Here is a 19,508-nt window from a genome sequence, read left to right as displayed (position 1 = left end):
CTTTTTGTAAAAGTTTTTTATTGATATCTCCACCACGGTGAGAATTCATTACTTTCTCAAAGTCTATACATTTAAGTTGCTCGATACTGTGATTAGACTCAATAAAGTGTCTAGCTATCGGAGAGGTAACGGCATGTCTGCAAGTGGCTGATTTGTGTTCACTCACTCTAATCTTCAAAGGTCTCGATGTTTTTCCAACGTATATCAATAGACATGGACATTGGAGTAGGTAAATCACGTTCTTACTCGAGCATGTTATACAGGATTTAATATGGTATACTTTTTTTGTGGAAGAACACGTGAAATTTTTACATTGTAATATAGAAGAACATGATGTGCAATTCCGAAATGGAAAACAACCTTGCATGTATGCTTTTTTGTCATCATGCACGACATCTGATCTGACTAGCATATTCGCCAAGTTTTAAGATCTTTTGTAAGTAAACATCGGAGGATATTTGAAAACGTCTTTTAATGAAGAATCAGAAGCTAAAATGAACCAATATTTGTTAACAATAAATTTTATCTGGTAACTATTTTTCGTATAGGTAAGAATATAATTTACTGAAAATTGATTTTTTTGGCTCAGAGGTAGCGGGTGATGACTATCGGCGGAAAGTAATGTATACTTGTCTGTTGGATTTAACACAATCATGTTGCTGGCTTCAAGTTAGTGGACTTGATCAGAATGATTTCATTTGGCACCAAAAAGTAATAATATTTGGAGCCCCGATATTCAGAGTTTGGGGCATACCAAAAGAAATTTACCAAAGAAATTAAAGCATAATCATCATAAAAACAAATAATAATAATAATAATAAAAATAAATAATAATAATAATAATAAAAAAGAATAAATAGTGCATATATTTTAAGTCCTTGTTATCCTCTCTATTGATTGCATAAAGCAGGCCCAAGAGGATAATGAAATTTGTAAAGTCTTACAAATTACCCATAACCACCTGCTCCTCCAGGACAACTGCAACACTGACCACATTGAAGAGTGATCTTGATGTGGAAATGCTGTTGTTCATCACTTCCATGTGAATTCCCATTTTCGTGCTGCTTGTGTGATTCTCCCATGCCTCCCAACTCTGTAGAATGCATTAAAAAGCAGTGTCTGTGTCTATATAATTAATAAACCTAGCCGTACCCATTTTTCTGGGTTTTCAATAAAACAGTACAATAAAGTACAATAGAGTAAAAATATTATATATATTGTATACACACGCACAAAGTATATTCTCCCACTTCCTAATTTTTAACTTTTAATGCATATTTGTTTAATTGATTTCAGCTTTTATGACTGTACACTTTAAAGCTGCACTATGCAACTTTGTGCTCTCTAGTGACATCTGTGGTTGAAACTTAAAATTGCAAGAAATTTGCAGAGGAACACTTAAAGTCATGTTTCGGCACTGCTGTTCTGGCGGATGAATCTCATGATTTGAGCTTACTTGGACATCGCCTGTGTGTGATCATGACTGGGAGAGTCAGAGTCATAATGTGCTATTTTCATGTTTATATTATGTTATATAATTAAACATTTAAAACTGAAGTATTATGTGCTTTGAAGAAGATAAAAAAAAAAAAAAACACTCTTATTAACATATTTTGAATGAATGAATTTTACACTTAAATCGCTTTTCTGACACTACACTTAAAGCACTTTTACAATGAGAACAAAGGACTCAGTCATCTCAATCACTACCAGTATATTTTAATATGATTATTCAAGTGTTTTTTAGTGTTTTAAAGTGTTTATTAATTTATTAATTATTTATTCATTACTATTAATGTTTGTATTGTACTACACTTATCAATTTAAGAGGTAAAACTTATGATATGGCTGATACGAGTTCAATGGAAGACTTTATTAATTTTTATATTGTACAGCCTCAGTTGATAATGCAGGTGAACCGTAATATTACAATAGTATGTCTGTGCAATGCACACAATAACACTGTAAACTAAAAACATAAAAAAGGATTCAATAATGATGGGGATCAAATATACTTTATTAAACATGAAAATAATATGCTTATTTATGCAATATAACACTTACAAGAAGTCAGTTTTAGAAGTCATAAATATTAGTAAACATATCTCAGTAACTTCCCCCTACAACGTAGATACATCGTGATCGGTTAACACACAAGTAATGTTCGATTCATACAAGCATGACAAGCAATATAAGCTTTAACAACCCCACCAGAAAACATATCCAAGCATTATAGCAGGTAAAAAACTTAGCCAAATGGATAACAGATAAACATCCATCCAGACTGCAGCGATGCAGTCCTGAACTGTGCGAGTGTTACTGAACTGAACTGTAGTTTCTCCAGCCAGAAAATGAGACAGCCGGTTCTTCTTTCCTGTGTTTATGGACATGACGTAATTACGCAAGGATGTATGTCAAAAGCCAATGATTTCGTGCCAAATCGAATCCGACAGCTCAAAATACAAATTATTTTTATAGGCTTAATGTAGTAAATCAGGACAAGGTAAGGACGTTGTTTTGAACACTGATTGTTTATGTACTCAATCGATAATGGCAATTTGTTAATTTGAACCAAAAAATGTTACGTTGTGCAGCTTTAATAAAAGAAATGACCAGAATGGTCTATGAAATAAAGCCCTGCTCTCTCAAATTCATGGGAAGACCCCAAAGAGCAGTGGACCTTCTTTGTGCTCTCAATTCTGCCCCCTGTCATGGGATAAAAGGGTGGTTGAAGACATACAGCGAAAATGAAAACATTTGACAGTGAAAAAAAAAAAAATTGTAACATTTCAGAAATACATCTTTTGTAATTGTTTAATCATGCAGTGCTATGAAAAAGTGATTGCCCCTGTCTGAAATTCTGACTTTGTGCAAATTTTAAATTAACTTTGTATGTGGTCAGATTTTGTTGTGAATTGTGGTAGAAGATAGATGAGTCTGGTGGTAAAATGGACACAAGTTTGGTATTTCATAACTTTGGTGTTCAAGGTTTCAATTATGCAATCTTCAGGTGCGAGAGACTCACTAAGTACACGTTTCCTCACATACTCTAAGTGTTTCATCAAGACATACCTTTCATTTGGAGTAATTACATGGAGTTATCTAATAAAAGTTAATTTCAAAGTTCCCATACATCACAATATTTTAAGCTAAAATAAAGTGTGGGACCACCAGATTTCTGATTACATTGTTTTGACAGAGGCAAAGTTCAAAAATCAGTATGCCTATTAGTTCTCTTTGAAAATCTTAGCTTGACAGCATGCAACAGTCCCATTCAAAAGGAGAAAAAAATAAAAAATAAAATAAAATAATAATAATAATAATAATAATATACAGGTGCATCTCAATAAATTTTAATGTCATGGAAAAGTTCATTTATTTCAGTAATTCAACTCAAATTGTGAAACTCGTGTATTAAATAAATTCAATGCACACAGACTGAAGTAGTTTAAGTCTTTGGTTCTTTTAACTGTGATGATTTTGGCTCACATTTAACAAAAACCCACCAATTCACTATCTCAAAAAATTAGAATACATCATAAGACCAATAAAAAAAACATTTTTAGTGAATTGTTGGCCTTCTGGAAAGTATGTTCATTTACTGTATATGTACTCAATACTTGGTAGGGGCTCCTTTTGCTTTAATTACTGCCTCAATTCGGCGTGGCATGGAGGTGATCAGTTTGTGGCACTGCTGAGGTGGTATGGAAGCCCAGGTTTCTTTGACAGTGGCCTTCAGCTCATCTGCATTTTTTGGTCTCTTGTTTCTCATTTTCCTCTTGACGATACCCCATAGATTCTCTATGGGGTTCAGGTCTGGTGAGTTTGCTGGCCAGTCAAGCACACCAACACCATGGTCATTTAACCAACTTTTGGTGCTTTTGGCAGTGTGGGCAGGTGTCAAATCCTGCTGGAAAATGAAATCAGCATCTTTAAAAAGCTGGTCAGCAGAAGGAAGCATGAAGTGCTCCAAAATTTCTTGGTAAACGGGTGCAGTGACTTTGGTTTTCAAAAAACATAATGGACCAACACCAGCAGATGACATTGCACCCCAAATCATCACAGACTGTGGAAACTTAACACTGGACTTCAAGCAACTTGGGCTATGAGCTTCTCCACCCTTCCTCCAGACTCTAGGACCTTGGTTTCCAAATGAAATACAAAACTTGCTCTCATCTGAAAAGAGGACTTTGGAACACTGGGCAACAGTCCAGTTCTTCTTCTCCTTAGCCCAGGTAAGACGCCTCTGACGTTGTCTGTGGTTCAGAAGTGGTTTAACAAGAGGAATACGACAACTGTAGCCAAATTCCTTGACACGTCTGTGTGTGGTGGCTCTTGATGCCTTGACCCCAGCCTCAGTCCATTCCTTGTGAAGTTCACCCAAATTCTTGAATCGATTTTGCTTGACAATCATAAGGCTGCGGTTCTCTCAGTTGGTTGTGCATCTTTTTCTTCCACACTTTTTCCTTCCACTCAACTTTCTGTTAACATGCTTGGATACAGCACTCTGTGAACAGCCAGCTTCTTTGGCAATGAATGTTTGTGGCTTACCCTCCTTGTGAAGGGTGTCAATGATTGTCTTCTGGACAACTGTCAGATCAGCAGTCTTCCCCATGATTGTGCAGCCTAATGAACCAAACTGAGAGACCATTTTGAAGGCTCAGGAAACCTTTGCAGGTGTTTTGAGTTGATTAGCTGATTGGCATGTCACCATATTCTAATTTTTTGAGATAGTGAATTGGTGGGTTTTTGTTAAATGTGAGCCAAAATCATCACAATTAAAAGAACCAAAGACTTAAACTACTTCAGTCTGTGTGCATTGAATTTATTTAATACACGAGTTTCACAATTTGAGTTGAATTACTGAAATAAATGAACTTTTCCACGACATTCTAATTTATTGAGATGCACCTGTATGTGTGTGTGTGTGTGCGTGTGTGTGTGTGTGTTCTGCCATCTTCTGTGTTGAAATGAGTTCAGTGACTGCTTGTGACTGTGACTGTATGTCTTTTAGCATTTCTGTGTTCTGATGGGCTGAAGGAGAAATATATTATAAACAACTATTTACTAACCGCAGATAGTTTTTTCTCACTCTTATGATACACATTCATTTTCATGCTAAATAAATAATAAAATCTTCACTCAAAAAACAAAAACAAACTTGGATAGATATGGGAACACTTTACAATTGGGTTCCATTTGTTAACATTGGGTTCATGTTAACAGTAGTTAACATGAACTAACAATCTTTGTTAATGTTGATTTTAACATACAGTATAATACATTTTTAAAATAAATGAACTATGAACTAACACAGAGAGAGCGCAATCGAGAATGCGCACTGAAGTCACCGTGAGAAGGCACTTTTAAATGATCCAATTTAAGCAAAAGTAACTCAGAATGAACACTTAGATGTTCGCAACACATATGTCTGAAAATGTCTGTATCCTACCTCAGTTTCAGTGAACTTGTTTACATTCAGCTTGATCCGTTCCCCACTGTAGTTTGTTAACACTATTTTATAATATAGATATACAGGAAGCAGGAAAATTTCCCAATTCTCAATTAATAAACAATTACAAGCATAGGAAGTTTGCGTTATAAGGCTTTACAGGCACTTCAGATATACAAGTGGTTGTTGAATGACTAATGTTTAGCTACTCTTTGATATTAGATGTTTTTTTAAATTCAATATGCACACTGGAATGTTTGGGCATACAAATATGGTGGCACAGTTGTATTAATTGTATTATGACGTCATCAGCCATCCAGTTCTATATTATAGCTCAGTGGGTCTAATCCATAAAACTAACACTAACATTTGGCAGCCCTGTTTACTCTAATCTACCTAGCTTACTTTTATATTTATTTATTTATTTTTATACCCTTTTCTCCCAAATTGGAATGCCCAATTCACACTACTTAGTAGGTCCTCGTGGTGGTGCGGTTACTCACCTCTATCCGGGTGGTGGAGGACAAGTCTTAGTTGCCTCCGCTTCTGAGACCATCAATCCGTGCATCTTATCACGTGGTTCATTGTGCATGACACCGCGGAGACTCACAGCACGGGAGGCTCATGCTATTGACATGCCCGATTGAGAGCGAGAACCCCTAATCGTGATCACGAGGAGGTTACCCCATGTGACTCTACCCTTCCTAGCAACCGGGCCAATTTGGTTGCTTAGGAGACCTGGTTGGAGTCACTCAGCACACCCTTGATTCGAACTCACAGGGGTGGTAGTCAGCATCTTTACTTGCTGAGCTACCCAGGCCCCATACCTAGCTTACTTTAAAGTTACAGAATGAGAGCCACAGCTGGTAGAGTTTAAACAAGGTACTCAATACTCACCGCTCATTTATTTATTTATTTTTATTTTCTCCCCTTTTCTCCCCAATTTGGAATGCCTAATTCCCAATGCGCTCTATGTCCTCGTGGTGGCATAGTGACTCGCCTCAATCCGGGTGGCGGAGGACGAATCTCAGTCGCCTCCGTGTCTGAGACTGTCAATCTGCATATCTTATCATGTGGCATGTTGAGCGCGTTACCACGGAGACATAGCGCATATGCATCCATGCACAACACACCACGCGTCCCACCGAGAGCGAGAACCACATTATAGCAACCACGAGGAGGTTACCCCATGTGACTCTACCCTCCCTAGCAACCGGACCAAATTGGTTGCTTAGGAGACCTGGCTGGAGTCACTCAGCATGCCCTGGATTCGAACTCGCGACTCCAGGGGTGGTAGTCAGCGTCTTTGCTCGCTGAGCTACCCAGGCCTCTCACTCACTGCTCATTTTATGTAACTGAGGATGATTCTCTTCTCTTGGGACTGATGCTCATTGGTGTCTTCAGATTTCAGCAGCATAGCACTCTCCACCCATTTCCGGTCTCCACCACACATGTGTTTCCAATGTACCAATGTTGTTTTCTCCGGCGCATTCGTAGAAAGTTTTTCCCTATACTGTTATTTGCTCAGCCAACACAATTTTTTCACTTCGACTTGATATATTGGGCCATATTTTAAGAGTACTAGCGCTAAGCGCAGTGCTATGCTTAAGTCATATGCACAAAGTCAGTGGGCATGGCTATGAAGTTTTGATATTTGCGTGCAAGCATGCGCTAAGTCTAGGCGCAAGTAAGTTTGGCAAAGTTACGAGCGCAAAGCGCTAATGGGCTGGGTCAAGTGCAATTTAATTCTGAGGTTCTTCTCTGGTAATTGCAGTGTCTGCATCCTTTTATATTGTCCATTCCCTCAAGCACCAGCAATATAAACAAAGACAGCACATTCCTAAGAAGTTGTTAGTGTAAAAATGGACTGTATACAATGAATTAGATGAACAGAAATATGAATTTACCTATTTTGGTGAATTAACAAAAGAATTTCAGGCATACAGTATTTCTATGATAGTGACACGCTCCTTTTATATGAATGGAAAATGTGGTTCTCGTCAGTATTTGGATTTACGCTCCATTAAATTATAGAGAATGTAAGTATTATTAATCATTTTCGTCTGACACACAAATCATGAATAGTATTAACAGTGATTGTAAATAAACCAAAAGTATTTCTAAATTCAAATTACACTTTTCAAAACAAAATATAATCAAAATAAAGAAGTGGTCAAAAAAATCACACCAAATCCAAATTTTACTCTCTCCAGCTTCCTCCAGCGGTCCCTTTTGCAGTGACTTTACGGCAATAGGTGTAAAAATACCAGTACAAATTTAATTATAAAAACAATTGTAAATATAAACATAATAATAATAACAATTGAAAAATAAACAATGACATATAACTATGACAGTGCATTCAGAAAGTATTTAGACCCCTTCATTTTCTCTTAACATTTTGTTATGTTGCAGCCTTATGCTAAAATGCTTTAATTTTTTTTTTACACATCAATCTACACTCCATACCCCATAATGGCAAAGCAAAAACCAGATTTTTGATAACTTTGCAAATTTGTTAAAAAGAAAAAACTGAGAAAAAGTATTCAAACCCTTAACTCAGTACTTAGTTGAAGCACCTTTGGCAGCGATTACAGCCTTTTTTGGGTATGATGGATTTGGGGATTTTCTGCCATTCTTTTCTGCATATCCTCTCAAGCTCTGGCAGGTTAGATGGGGACCATCGGTGGACAGCAATTTTCAGGAGATGTTCGATTGGGTTCAAGTCCAGGCTCTGGCTGGGCCACTCAAGGACATTCACAGAGTTGTCCCTAAGCCACACTTGCGTTGTCTTGGTTGTGTTCTTAGGGTTATTGTCCTGTTGGAAGGTGAACCTTTAACCCAGTCTGAGGTCCTAAGTGCTCTGTACCAGGTTTTCATTAAGGATATCTCTGTATTTTGCTGCGTTCAGCCTTCCTTCAACCCTGACCAGTCCCCCAGTCCCTGCCACTGAAAAGCACCCCCACAGCATGATGCTACCACCACCATGCTTCACCATTGGGATGGTATTGCGCAGGTGATGAGTGGTGCCTGGATTCCTCCAAACATGACGCTTGGAATTGAGGCCAAACAGTTCAAACATTTCAAGGCCACTGTGCTCTTAGGAACCTTCAGTGCAGCTGAATGTTTTTTTGTAGCCTTCCCCAGATCTGTGCCTCGACACAATCCTGTCTCTGAGCTCTGCAGGCAGTTCCTTTGACCTTATGGCTTGGTTTTTGATCTGATATGCGTTTTCAGCTGTGAGACCTTATATAGACAGGTGTGTGCCTTTCCAAATCATGTCCAATCAATTGAATTGGCCACAGGTGGAATCAAAGTGTAGAAACATCTCAAAGATGATCCAGAGAAATGGGATGCACCTGGGCTAAATTTCAAGTGTCATAGCAAAGGGATCAAATCAAATCACATCAAATCAAACCAATTTTATTGTCACACAACCATATACACAAGTGCAACAGTGGGTGAAAGTCTTGTGTGCAGTTCCGAGCAACATAGCAGTCATGACAGTGATGAGACATATACCAATTTACAATAAACATCAGATTTACACAACACAATTTACATATCTAATATACAAATAATTACACAACACAATAATAATATACAATGTACAGTATACAATACACAATATAGATACACGTACAATAAGAATAGTATGTGAAGTATATATAAAATATACAGTAGGTTGTATTGTACTGTTTTGACATTCAGGCTGTCAGTTGATAGTCAGTTGCCAGTGTGTTGTTAAGAGAGAATATAATTTATGACAGTCCAGTGTGAGATGATAAGATTAATAAAGTGCAGTTCTGATGTATATTGATCGTGTGAGATCAAGAGTTCAAAAGTCTGATTGCTTGGGGGAAGAAGCTGTCATGGAGTCGGCTGGTGTGGGTCCTGAATGCTGCGATACTGCCTGCCTGATGGTAGCAGTGAGAGCAGCCCATGGCTCGGGTGGCTGGAGTCTCTGATGATCCTCCGAGCTTTTTTCACACACCGCCTGGTATATATGTCCTGGAGGGAGGGAAGCTCACCTCCAATGATGTGTCTGGCAGTTTGCTCTACCCTTTGCAGGGCTTTGAAGTTGTGGGCGGTGCTATTGCCGTACCAGGCAGTAATGCAGCCAGTCAGGATGCTCTCTACAGTGCAGGTGTAGAACCGTGTGAGGATGTGGTGGTTCATTCCAAACTTCCTTAGCCATCTCAGGAAGAAGAAGCACTGATGAGCCTTCTTCACAATGGCCTCAGTGTGGACGGAACATGTGAGTTCCTCTGTGATGTGGACACTGAGGAACTTGAAGCTGCTGACTCTCTCCACCGGTGCTCCATTGATGGTGATGGGTCTGTGTTCTGTCTTTTCTCCTGAAGTCCACCACAAGCTCCTTGGTCTTGCTGACATTGAGGGAGAGATTGTGCTCCTGACACCAGTGTGTCAGAGTGTGCACCTCCTCTCTGTAGGCCGTTTCATCATTGTCAGTGATCAGACCTACCACCGTCATATCATCAGCAAACTTAATGAAGGCATTGGAGCTGTGTGTTGCCACACAGTCATGTGTGTACAAGGAATACAAGAGTGGGCTGAGAACACAGCCCTGCGGGGCTCCAGTGTTGTGGGTCAGTGATGAGGAGAAGTTGCTGCCCATTCTAACCACCTGGTGTCTGCTTGACAGGAAATCCAGGATCCAGCTGCACAGCGAGCTGTTTAAGCCCAGAGCCCGGAGTTTCACATAAAGCTTGGAGGGCACCATGGTGTTGAATGCTGAGCTGTAGTCTACAAACAGCATTCTCACATAAGTGTTCCTTTTTTCCAGGTGGGAGAGAGCAGTGTGTAGTGTAGATGCAATGGCATCATCAGTGGAGCGGTTGTTGCGGTAAGCAAACTGCAATGGGTCCAGTGAGGCAGCCAGCACAGAGCAGATGTAATCTCTGATTAGCATCTCAAAGCATTTGCTGATGATGGGGGTCAGAGCAACAGGACGCTAGTCATTTAAGCAAGTGATTTTGGATTGCATTGGTACAGGCATAATGGTGGACGTTTTGAAGCATGTGGGGACCACAGACAAGGAGAGGGAAAGGTTGAAAATGTCCGTAAAAACACCAGCCAGTTGGTTCGCGCATGCTCTGATGATGTGGCCCGGAATGCCGTCTGGACCCGCGGCTTTATGGATATTCACCCGTCGGAAGGATCGGGTTACATCCGCTACAGAGACGTAGAGTGAACTAACCTCTGTAGCTTCGGCTGCGAGAGCTCTCTCCGCGAGGGCGGTGTTATTTCCCTCGAAATGAACATAAAAATTATTTAGCTAATCCGGGAGAGAGGCAGCGGTGTTCATGACAGAGTTTTTATTCCCTTTGCAGTCTGTGATGATATTAATTCCCTGCCACATGCTTCTAGAATCGGTGATGTTGAACTGTCCTTCAATCTCTCTGATGCTCTGATAGTTTTGCAGAGGGCATAACTGGCTAGTTTGTGCTCCTCCGTGTTCCTGGAATTAAAAGCGGAGGTCCGTGCATTAAGTGCCGCATGAACATCGCTATTAATCCATGGTTTCTGGTTGGGGTAGATCCGTATTGTTTTGGTCGGAACAACGTCCTCTACGCACTTTCTGATGAAACACGTTACGCTATCAGTGTAAATCTCGATGTCGTCATCAGAGGCAGACCGGAACATCTCCCAGTCCACGTGATCAAAACAGTCTTGTAGCGTAGAATCTGATTGGTCTGACCAGCACTGGATCATTCTGAGGACAGGTACTTCCTGTTTCAGTTTCTGCCTGTAAGTGGGCAGAAGGAGAACGGAAGAGTGGTCTGATTTGCCAAATGGTGGGCGGGGGAGGGATTTGTAGCCATTGCAGAAGGGAGAGTAGCAATGGTCCAAAACCCGGTCCCCTCGTGTGTTGAAACTGATTTGTTGGTGGTATTTTTGGTGCGATTGGTTTGAGATTGGCTTTGTTAAAGTCCCCGGTCACAATGAACATGGCCTCAGGGTGTGCGGTTTCCTGCTCACTTATACTCCCATACAGTTCCTTGAGTGCCCGGTCTGTGGTAGCTTGTGGCGGGATGTACACAGCAGTGATAATGACCACTGTGAATTCCCTCGGTAGCCAGAATGGTTGATACTGAGGCATGAGAAATTCCAGATCAAGAGAGCAGAAAGACTTGATAGAATGTACGTTCCTCTGATCACACCAGGATTTGTTGATCATAAAACATACACCACCACCTCTGCTTTTACCTGAGAGGTCTTTCACTCTCTCCGCTCGGTGCATGGAGAACCCCACGGGTTCGATGGCTGAATCTGGAATCTCAGCAGACATCCAAGTTTCTGTAAGGCAGATAATGCAGCAGTCCCTCGTCTCTCGTCGGAAAGAGATCCGCGCTCTCAGCTCGCAGAGCTTGTTGTCCAGAGACTGGACATTTGCCAGTAGAATACTGGGTAGCAGGGGTCGATTTGCGCGACGTCTTACTCTGATGAGAACGCCTGCTCTATTTCCCCTTTTCCTTCTGTGTTTCCACGGCCGGGCAGCCCAGACAAAAGGCTCCGCTGGCGTGTTTGTAAACAACGGGTCGGCATCAAGGAATTGGAAGTCCGGTTTTCGGAGTGCAATTGCACAACCAATGTCCAAAAGTGTTTGTCTATCGTATATAATAAGGCAGACAACATCCAAGACAAAAAACATAAGAACTGTAAACAAAACAAACAAAAAACTGCAATGTTGTGTCAGAGCTCACAATGCAGCAGCCATACTCATACTTATGTCAATGTGATATTTCAGTTTTTTCTTTTTACTAAATTTGCAAAGTTATCAAGCATCTGGTTTTTCATTTGTCATTATGGGGTATGGAGTGTAGATTGATGTGAAAAATATTTAAAAATATTAAAAAATTATTTAAAGCATTTTAGCATTTGCAACATAACAATATATGAGGGTGCACGGCCGGCGCTGAGTCACCTAATAAGCCGGGAGGGGCATAAAGACGATCCGGGGGCACCAGCTCGAGAGAGAGAGAGAGACACACGGCTGCTGTGTTTGTGCATCTATGTGTTTTATGTTATGTTTCAGTTCTTTTACATCATAGTTATGTTAACTGTTCTGCCGGTTCCCGCCTCCTCCTCACCAATCCTGAACCTGTTACACTGGTGCCAAAACCCAGGAAGGAGGATGGATGCGCTGTCGTGGAGGCCTCGCCACTGCCATCCACAAGGGGAGGAGCCGCGGCCGTCCGCCAGGGTATGGAGGAGTCACTGCAGGCCGCCTGGAGTCAGAGGAAACGCTACCATCCACCAGGAAGGGGAGGAGCCATTCCATCTGCCAGGGGTCGGAGGATTCGCTGCCGTCCGCCAGGGGAGGAGCTGATGTCATCTACCAGAGGGTGGAGGAGTGGCTGAGGATCAGGCGATAGCGTGTCCGGGGACCGGCGAATAAGTTTTTCTCTCTCTTTCCTCTCTCTGCCTCTCCCCCTCGCCTCTCTCAGGGTTCCAGAGAGGCGAGGAAGACCTGCCGGCAGAAGGATGGCCGGAAGGGCAACATCTCCCCTCCAGGAAGGAATGGGAGTACGTCATGCCAGAGGTTTTCCCGGGATGTATTGGTCAGTGGAGTCTATCAACTCTATCAAATTTTGTCTGTGATGAGGAGGAGGGCGTGGCCAGGCCATGAGGGTGCACGGCAGGTGCTGAGTCACCTAATCAGCCAGGAGGGGGATAAAGATGAGCCGGAGGTGCCAGTTCGAGAGAGAGAGCGAGAGAGAGAGAGAGAGAGAGAGAGAGAGAGAGACACACGCGACCACTGTGTGTGTGTCTAAGTGTAATGGGTTTAAGATGGGCAAGGAGGAGGCTGGGAACCGGCAGAACAGTCAGCATAACTTTACTGACATAAAAGAACTGAAGCATAACATAAAACACATAGACGCACACACACATCAGTCACGTGTGTCTCTCTCTCAAACTGGCACCCCCGGCTCGTATTTATCCCCCTCCGAGCTGATTAGATGACTCAGCGACTCACCCATGTTTAGACATGAACTTTATTATCACCTGCTGGTGGAATCTCCAAACTGCAAATGTAGGAACTAAATTTAGAAATTTGCATTTCATGCTAAAAACAGAGGTGGTTTTAAAATGTGGCACTTTGCACTGGAACGAAAATTACACCTAGAATTGGCGCTCTCATGAAAAGTGGATAAGACATTGCGCACGGTCATTGCGTGTTAAGCTGCACTTTGCACACATAAAAATAGAGCCCATTGAATGAACACATTTAACGGTGAATATAGATTTTTAATTTTAATGGAAAACTTTCTGTTTAGGGGCAATTATTTGCATGCCTTTTTCGGGTCATACCCCCCTGCCTGCCTGATGGAAGAAACCCCCCCACCCCCCATTTGTTTTTACTGAAAAAAATGCTTTTAAAATATTAAACAACATTTTCTTTCATCTTTTATTTCAAAATACAATGAAAACTGAATGAAAAGTTACACTTCACTCCAGGGGGCGATTGGCCGCTCAGAAAAACCAATCCTCCATTCATCCGCATTTAACTATCAGAAAGTTTTATATCTCATTGGAGACCATTTTACTCTAGAATAGTTATTTTTTAATAAAAAACTGATAATTGCAAGGATTCATATCTATGAATGGAAATAATCTTCAGCAGTCTCTATAAAGTTTTTTTTTTTTTTAAATCCTCATACAGTAATAATAATTGACTGTGATTGTTGCATCCTACCCAGTGCTGAAGAAAGTAACAAATATCACATGACAGCGCCATCTACGCTGCAAGAATGACCGTGTTTACATGAGCGCACCTGAAATCAACACTTTGGGCTGTCAAGAGCTGCTCACGCAGGACGCGCTGCGGTGCCAGGTGAAAGTTTAGACAAATCAGGAGAAAAGACACATGAAAAGAAATTGCGCACATTGGTTCTTATGTGTATTTTCACTATTTTTGTTAAATGTGTGAAAGTGAATGAATGAGATTTGAGGACGGGTCAGTCTTCCATGCCACCCTTGCAATAGCCACACACTTTGAGAACCACTGTGTTAAGCCAACATTAAATTCTCAAGTTTCCAATTTTTTTATTTATTTATTTTTTTACAGTGTATAAAGGTCTTTAAACTTTATATCACCAACAGTGTTTTGAAATGACAAAATACAATTGAGAAAAACAATGAAAAGTTGTCTGGTGAAATAACCCTGTTGCTCATGGGTAAAAAGAAAATGGAGGTTCTGTGAATATTAGACTGCCTATCTGAGCACAGCAGGATACCAGACTGGGCTTGCAGGGAGAGAAAAAGAAACCTTGTAGTTATTGAAAAGTAATAATAATAATAAAATAAATAAATAAATAAATAAAAATACACTGTGGCTGGAGCCTTTTCCCTTTATACAGGCATACAGGGAGGGCCGTGCCTTGCTGTGAAGATAAATGTCACTTTTAGCACACACAGGCCTGCAGTGTGTGTTGCCTCTGCTCTTATCACTGGTTTCACACACCACACACACACCAACACACACACACACACACACACACACACACACACACACACACACACACACACACACACACGGCTCTTTTTTTCTCTTTCAGGAACAATTAGCTTTATGCTAGGGCTGATCCTCTGAAATGTTATTCATTGAGGTAAACTGGTTATTATATCACAAAGACTGCATCTGAGTCAATTATTCTGAGTGAATAGAAGGGTAGGCAGAGAAAGAGAGAAGATGAAGAAGAAGAAAGGAAGAAATAGAGAAAGAGTATTGTTTTTTTTACATTAATCAATGTACTTTTGCAGGAGCATTCTCCGGGTTTTGAAAGAGAGAGCTAGAGATTTTGTTGTAACAGCACATTCAACCAAAAAATGAACCTAAAACTCCTTGGAAGTATGTTTTGTGTGTGTGTGTGGGTACCATGTACAGCCACAGCAGTACCTTTTTATAAGGGATCTCATCATTGCATTCAGAGCTGCAGTGGGTGAAAATGAACCAAACAAGAAAACTTTAAAACTGCATCCATAGCGTCTGCAATGAAACTAAAGAAGCCTAGCTTTCCACCACGCGAGTTGTGAAGGAATTCCAGCAAAAGAAAGAGGGATATCAGCCTCATTTAGATGCTTATGTGGAGAGGTAGCAGGACTTCACTAAGCTAAAGCATATGCTACATCCGAATATCCATACCTTCCTAATTTACTCTCGTGAGACCCCGCGTACACATGTGGACATTGTATTTTGACTTCGCTCTCCACCTTATTCCAGGGGGTTTTACTGGGGAAATGGATGTGGGATGAACTTCCGCCGGAAGTCTTTGTGTAGCATTCGCTAATGTAGGCAGCGGTCATTTAGACCCCATTTACAGCTGGTATTAGGATGTGATTTGGATGATCCTATGACAAGTGATCAGCACTATATACAGGTGTAAAAGGGGGGCAAAACCTTTTGTGATTGAATCACAAAAAACACATACGGTGGTAGTCAAAAATGCATTTGAAACGCTGTAAACACCGTCCGGGATGCAGCGAAGTGCCATTCCTTATCTGTCAATCAACCGCTGCGCTAAATCAAGAGTTGAAACTGTTCATGACTCTGGTGACACATGACTTTAAAAGGAAATAACTGTCCAATCGGAAAAATTGAAAAAGAGCTTACATATACATGTACGAGATCTTTACAGATCTTCTTCAGTGTCTTCGTGTGCACTTACAGTAGATGAAATTTCAGCTGTACCTGGTGCACCATTTTTTCCATGCTTCTTTGTCTTTTGTGACATTTTTCTGGTTTATTAATTTATGATGTAGTGATGCTATATGCCACAAGTGCTTACAGGAGATGCATCTGTGTGACCAACAGCAATGTGTCTCGTCTGACCACATGTGATCGGATTACCCGAGATACACCTTAACACTGTGATGATGTGCATTAATTGCAATACCTGTTGTTCTTCAAGAATCCAGTAGCTGGCACTGTGTTACAGCAAATGTTACAAATGGTTTCAGAAACAGACGTACAAGACCAGTATGTAATGTGCGATCAGTCATTAAACAGAGACATGTTGAGATGTGTCAAAAAGTGAGCCATTTTATTTTGAATCATTGAACAAATCAAATACCAGCTATAAACAAGGTCTTAATGAGTACTGTATTATGTTTTGCTCAAGTCATTTTGGCTAGAACATGTTACGATGTCCTTACAGAGCTCAGGGATAACGTGCGGTTCGTGGCTCTACATACATCCTGAGGCCACTTCTTTAAATTGTCCTCCCAAACCTCTATTAAAGATGGAATGGCTATCCATATTGTCCTTATTAAGCTCCCACAGGCTGTGTTCACACATCTAGAAGTATGAATGAATGATCAACACTGCAACTGAAGTAACTCCCACATTTCGCGCAAAGCATCACGGGGCGTAGGAATAAGGTGGATACGCAACACATAATTTAAATTCATTTAAACAGACTGATCTCAGTTCAGGAGACTCTGTCAGTAAAGGGTTAAACTTTCAATGCACGGAGTCATGTGCAGGGTTGGTGAGTAACAGAATACATGTAACAGCGTTACATATTTAAAATACAAAATATGAGTAACTGTATTCCACTACATTTATAATTTAAATGTTTGGTAATCAGAATACAGTTACTTTCAAAATTTATTTTGGTAACTGAAGAGATTACTTTGCATCTTATTGTAATTTGTTTTATTTTAGATTGTCTATTCAGTGGGAAAACATTTATGCTTTTAAATGAAGCGATCTGAGGAGTGTTTGAACAGCGGGTAACTGATGTGTTACATTCATATAAGCAGCCAGAGGGTGCTCTGACAGATTAAATATAAATCCAATAAAAACACGATTACAAGACTATATGAGCTCTTTTTTTTTTTATTTTTTTTTTTTTATGAGGTTTGGGTATGTTTACAAGAATAAAGGATGCTTATATGAGAAATAGCCTACTAACCAATTTTAGCTTGTTGCATCATATAGAAAGCTACAGATAATAATAGATTTTCTGCCTCATTATATAAACAGAATTCACAAATGATCAGAAGAAGATATTGTTGTGTACACTCTGTGGGGTTTTGAAGTAAGTTTGGAGCATCAGAAATTACACAGTTCCTTGTGTAAATTGCCATTTACGATTTTGTCAAGGTAAAATGGTATTTCTAGCCATTAGATGCACTTGTTACCAGTCGCAATTATATTTTATGGAGTGGTGTAGTGGACTAAAGCACTGAACTGGTAAGCGGAAGGTTGTTGGTTCAATCCCCACAGCCACCACCATTGTGTCCTTGAGCAAAGCACGTAACTCCAGGTTGCTCCAGGGGGATTGTCCCTGTAATCAGGGCACTGTAAGTTGCGTTGGATAAAAGCGTAAGCCAAATGCATAAATGTATATTTTATAATGAATTCTATCAAGAAAATCCTTGTTAGATCTTTCTTTTTCCCTTTAGTAAGACATTTGATTTTAGTGCAATGTGCTGCAAAAATTTTACTCTTAATAAGAATTTTAGTATTTTTTTTTTTACTGTAAAAAACTCTAATAAATCTTTAAAATAAATGTACTTGAGAAGCTGTACTGCATTTGATATGTAGGCTTTTTTCAGATCATGTATTTTTTATATAAGTGTATTTTGTTTTACTGTACTTGCACATAACATACGTTTTTCACTTGTTTGTAGTCAAAAATCTGTTTGAGTCAAAGGATTAGTCTCTAGTTTCATTCGATATGCCATTTTTAAAATTAGAGCGATTTATTGCGAAATGCCACGCTGCTAAACACAATGTACACTAATGTGTGCTTTAGCGCATTTTTCCCTTAGAAATCCTATATTCACTGTGCATTATCACATTGAGAATGAATGGGTTCATCCAAAAGCTGAAAAATGTTGCATTCAGAGGGTTTATTTGGAGTTAGGATGAAATGTGCATTTCGAACTGTTCTGAGACCAGTGAAAACAGACAGCACACTGGAGGTTAAGTAATTTACTAAATAGGGAGCAAGGGAGCATCCTATAGCTCTCTATGCAGATAAGTGCATTCACACCAAAATCCTACCAAAAGTTCAGTTTCAGGCTGCACCACTTAACATGCTTGGCAGACATGGGACAATGATACTCAGTAAATAGATTCATAATTTATAATGTATAATTTTATTTTTTACATGGTTGGCAGTGATTGGATAATGCTGGCCATTACTTTGAATCAGAATTATTTATGCTACTTTCTGAACCAACACTCCTGGAAACATAATAACAAATGTGATTGAAAAAAATCTAATCAAAAGTTACAAATCAAAAAGGGAAATGGAAAATTCACACAGCAGTGATGCTCGGGTCTCAGGAAGATACAGTTTGCCAATGGAGTAGTATGTCCGAATCCTCAGTATTCATAAAACAGTAAGATATAAATACCCGAATGGCCTATTATTTCCGGCAAGATTCTGTAGTGCGCATTGATAGGACACTTCACGATCCCATAATGCCTTGGGAGCTACTCAGAGCCCTTTAAGAATAGGGCAGCATGGAGCAGTATGCAAAAATGTGTTGCTGCATAACTGGATAGTTGATGAATAGGCGAAGCGCCATGTGGTGGCCAATTTGCACCTGATTAACACCATAGAAGTTTGTTCATGATTGCTGCTCAGGTTTATATGGATATTGTATGAGTAAAAGAATAAGATCCATATTTTTTACATAATTGTTTGATTATATTAAGGCTTTGAATTTTTGTATGTAATAATTCGTCATTATTTAAGCTTGTGCAGATATTTGTTTGTGAATCAGATCATGCTGTGATATACAGTGCAATATTAGATTATTCTAAGAGAAATGGTTAGATGATAATTTTCAGTCTGAGAAGAGAATTATTTTTATCGTTTACTATTTTAGAATATTTTTGGCTTATGTGGATATATCACGGTGAGGGACAGGGTGAGGACAGCAGCCAGGCAGGCAGTTCAGAGGAGCAGGTAGGAATTTAATTCCCTCGCCCTGACAGGGAATAATGCTTGATATGATATACACAATATACACATATTTAAGAGTATGCTTTGAAAATAAATTTGTATTTATC

The sequence above is a fragment of the Myxocyprinus asiaticus genome, chromosome 17 (genome assembly GCF_019703515.2).
Source record: "Myxocyprinus asiaticus isolate MX2 ecotype Aquarium Trade chromosome 17, UBuf_Myxa_2, whole genome shotgun sequence".
Taxonomy (NCBI): Eukaryota; Metazoa; Chordata; class Actinopteri; order Cypriniformes; family Catostomidae; genus Myxocyprinus; species Myxocyprinus asiaticus.
Note: the sequence above shows the minus strand (reverse complement) of the source record.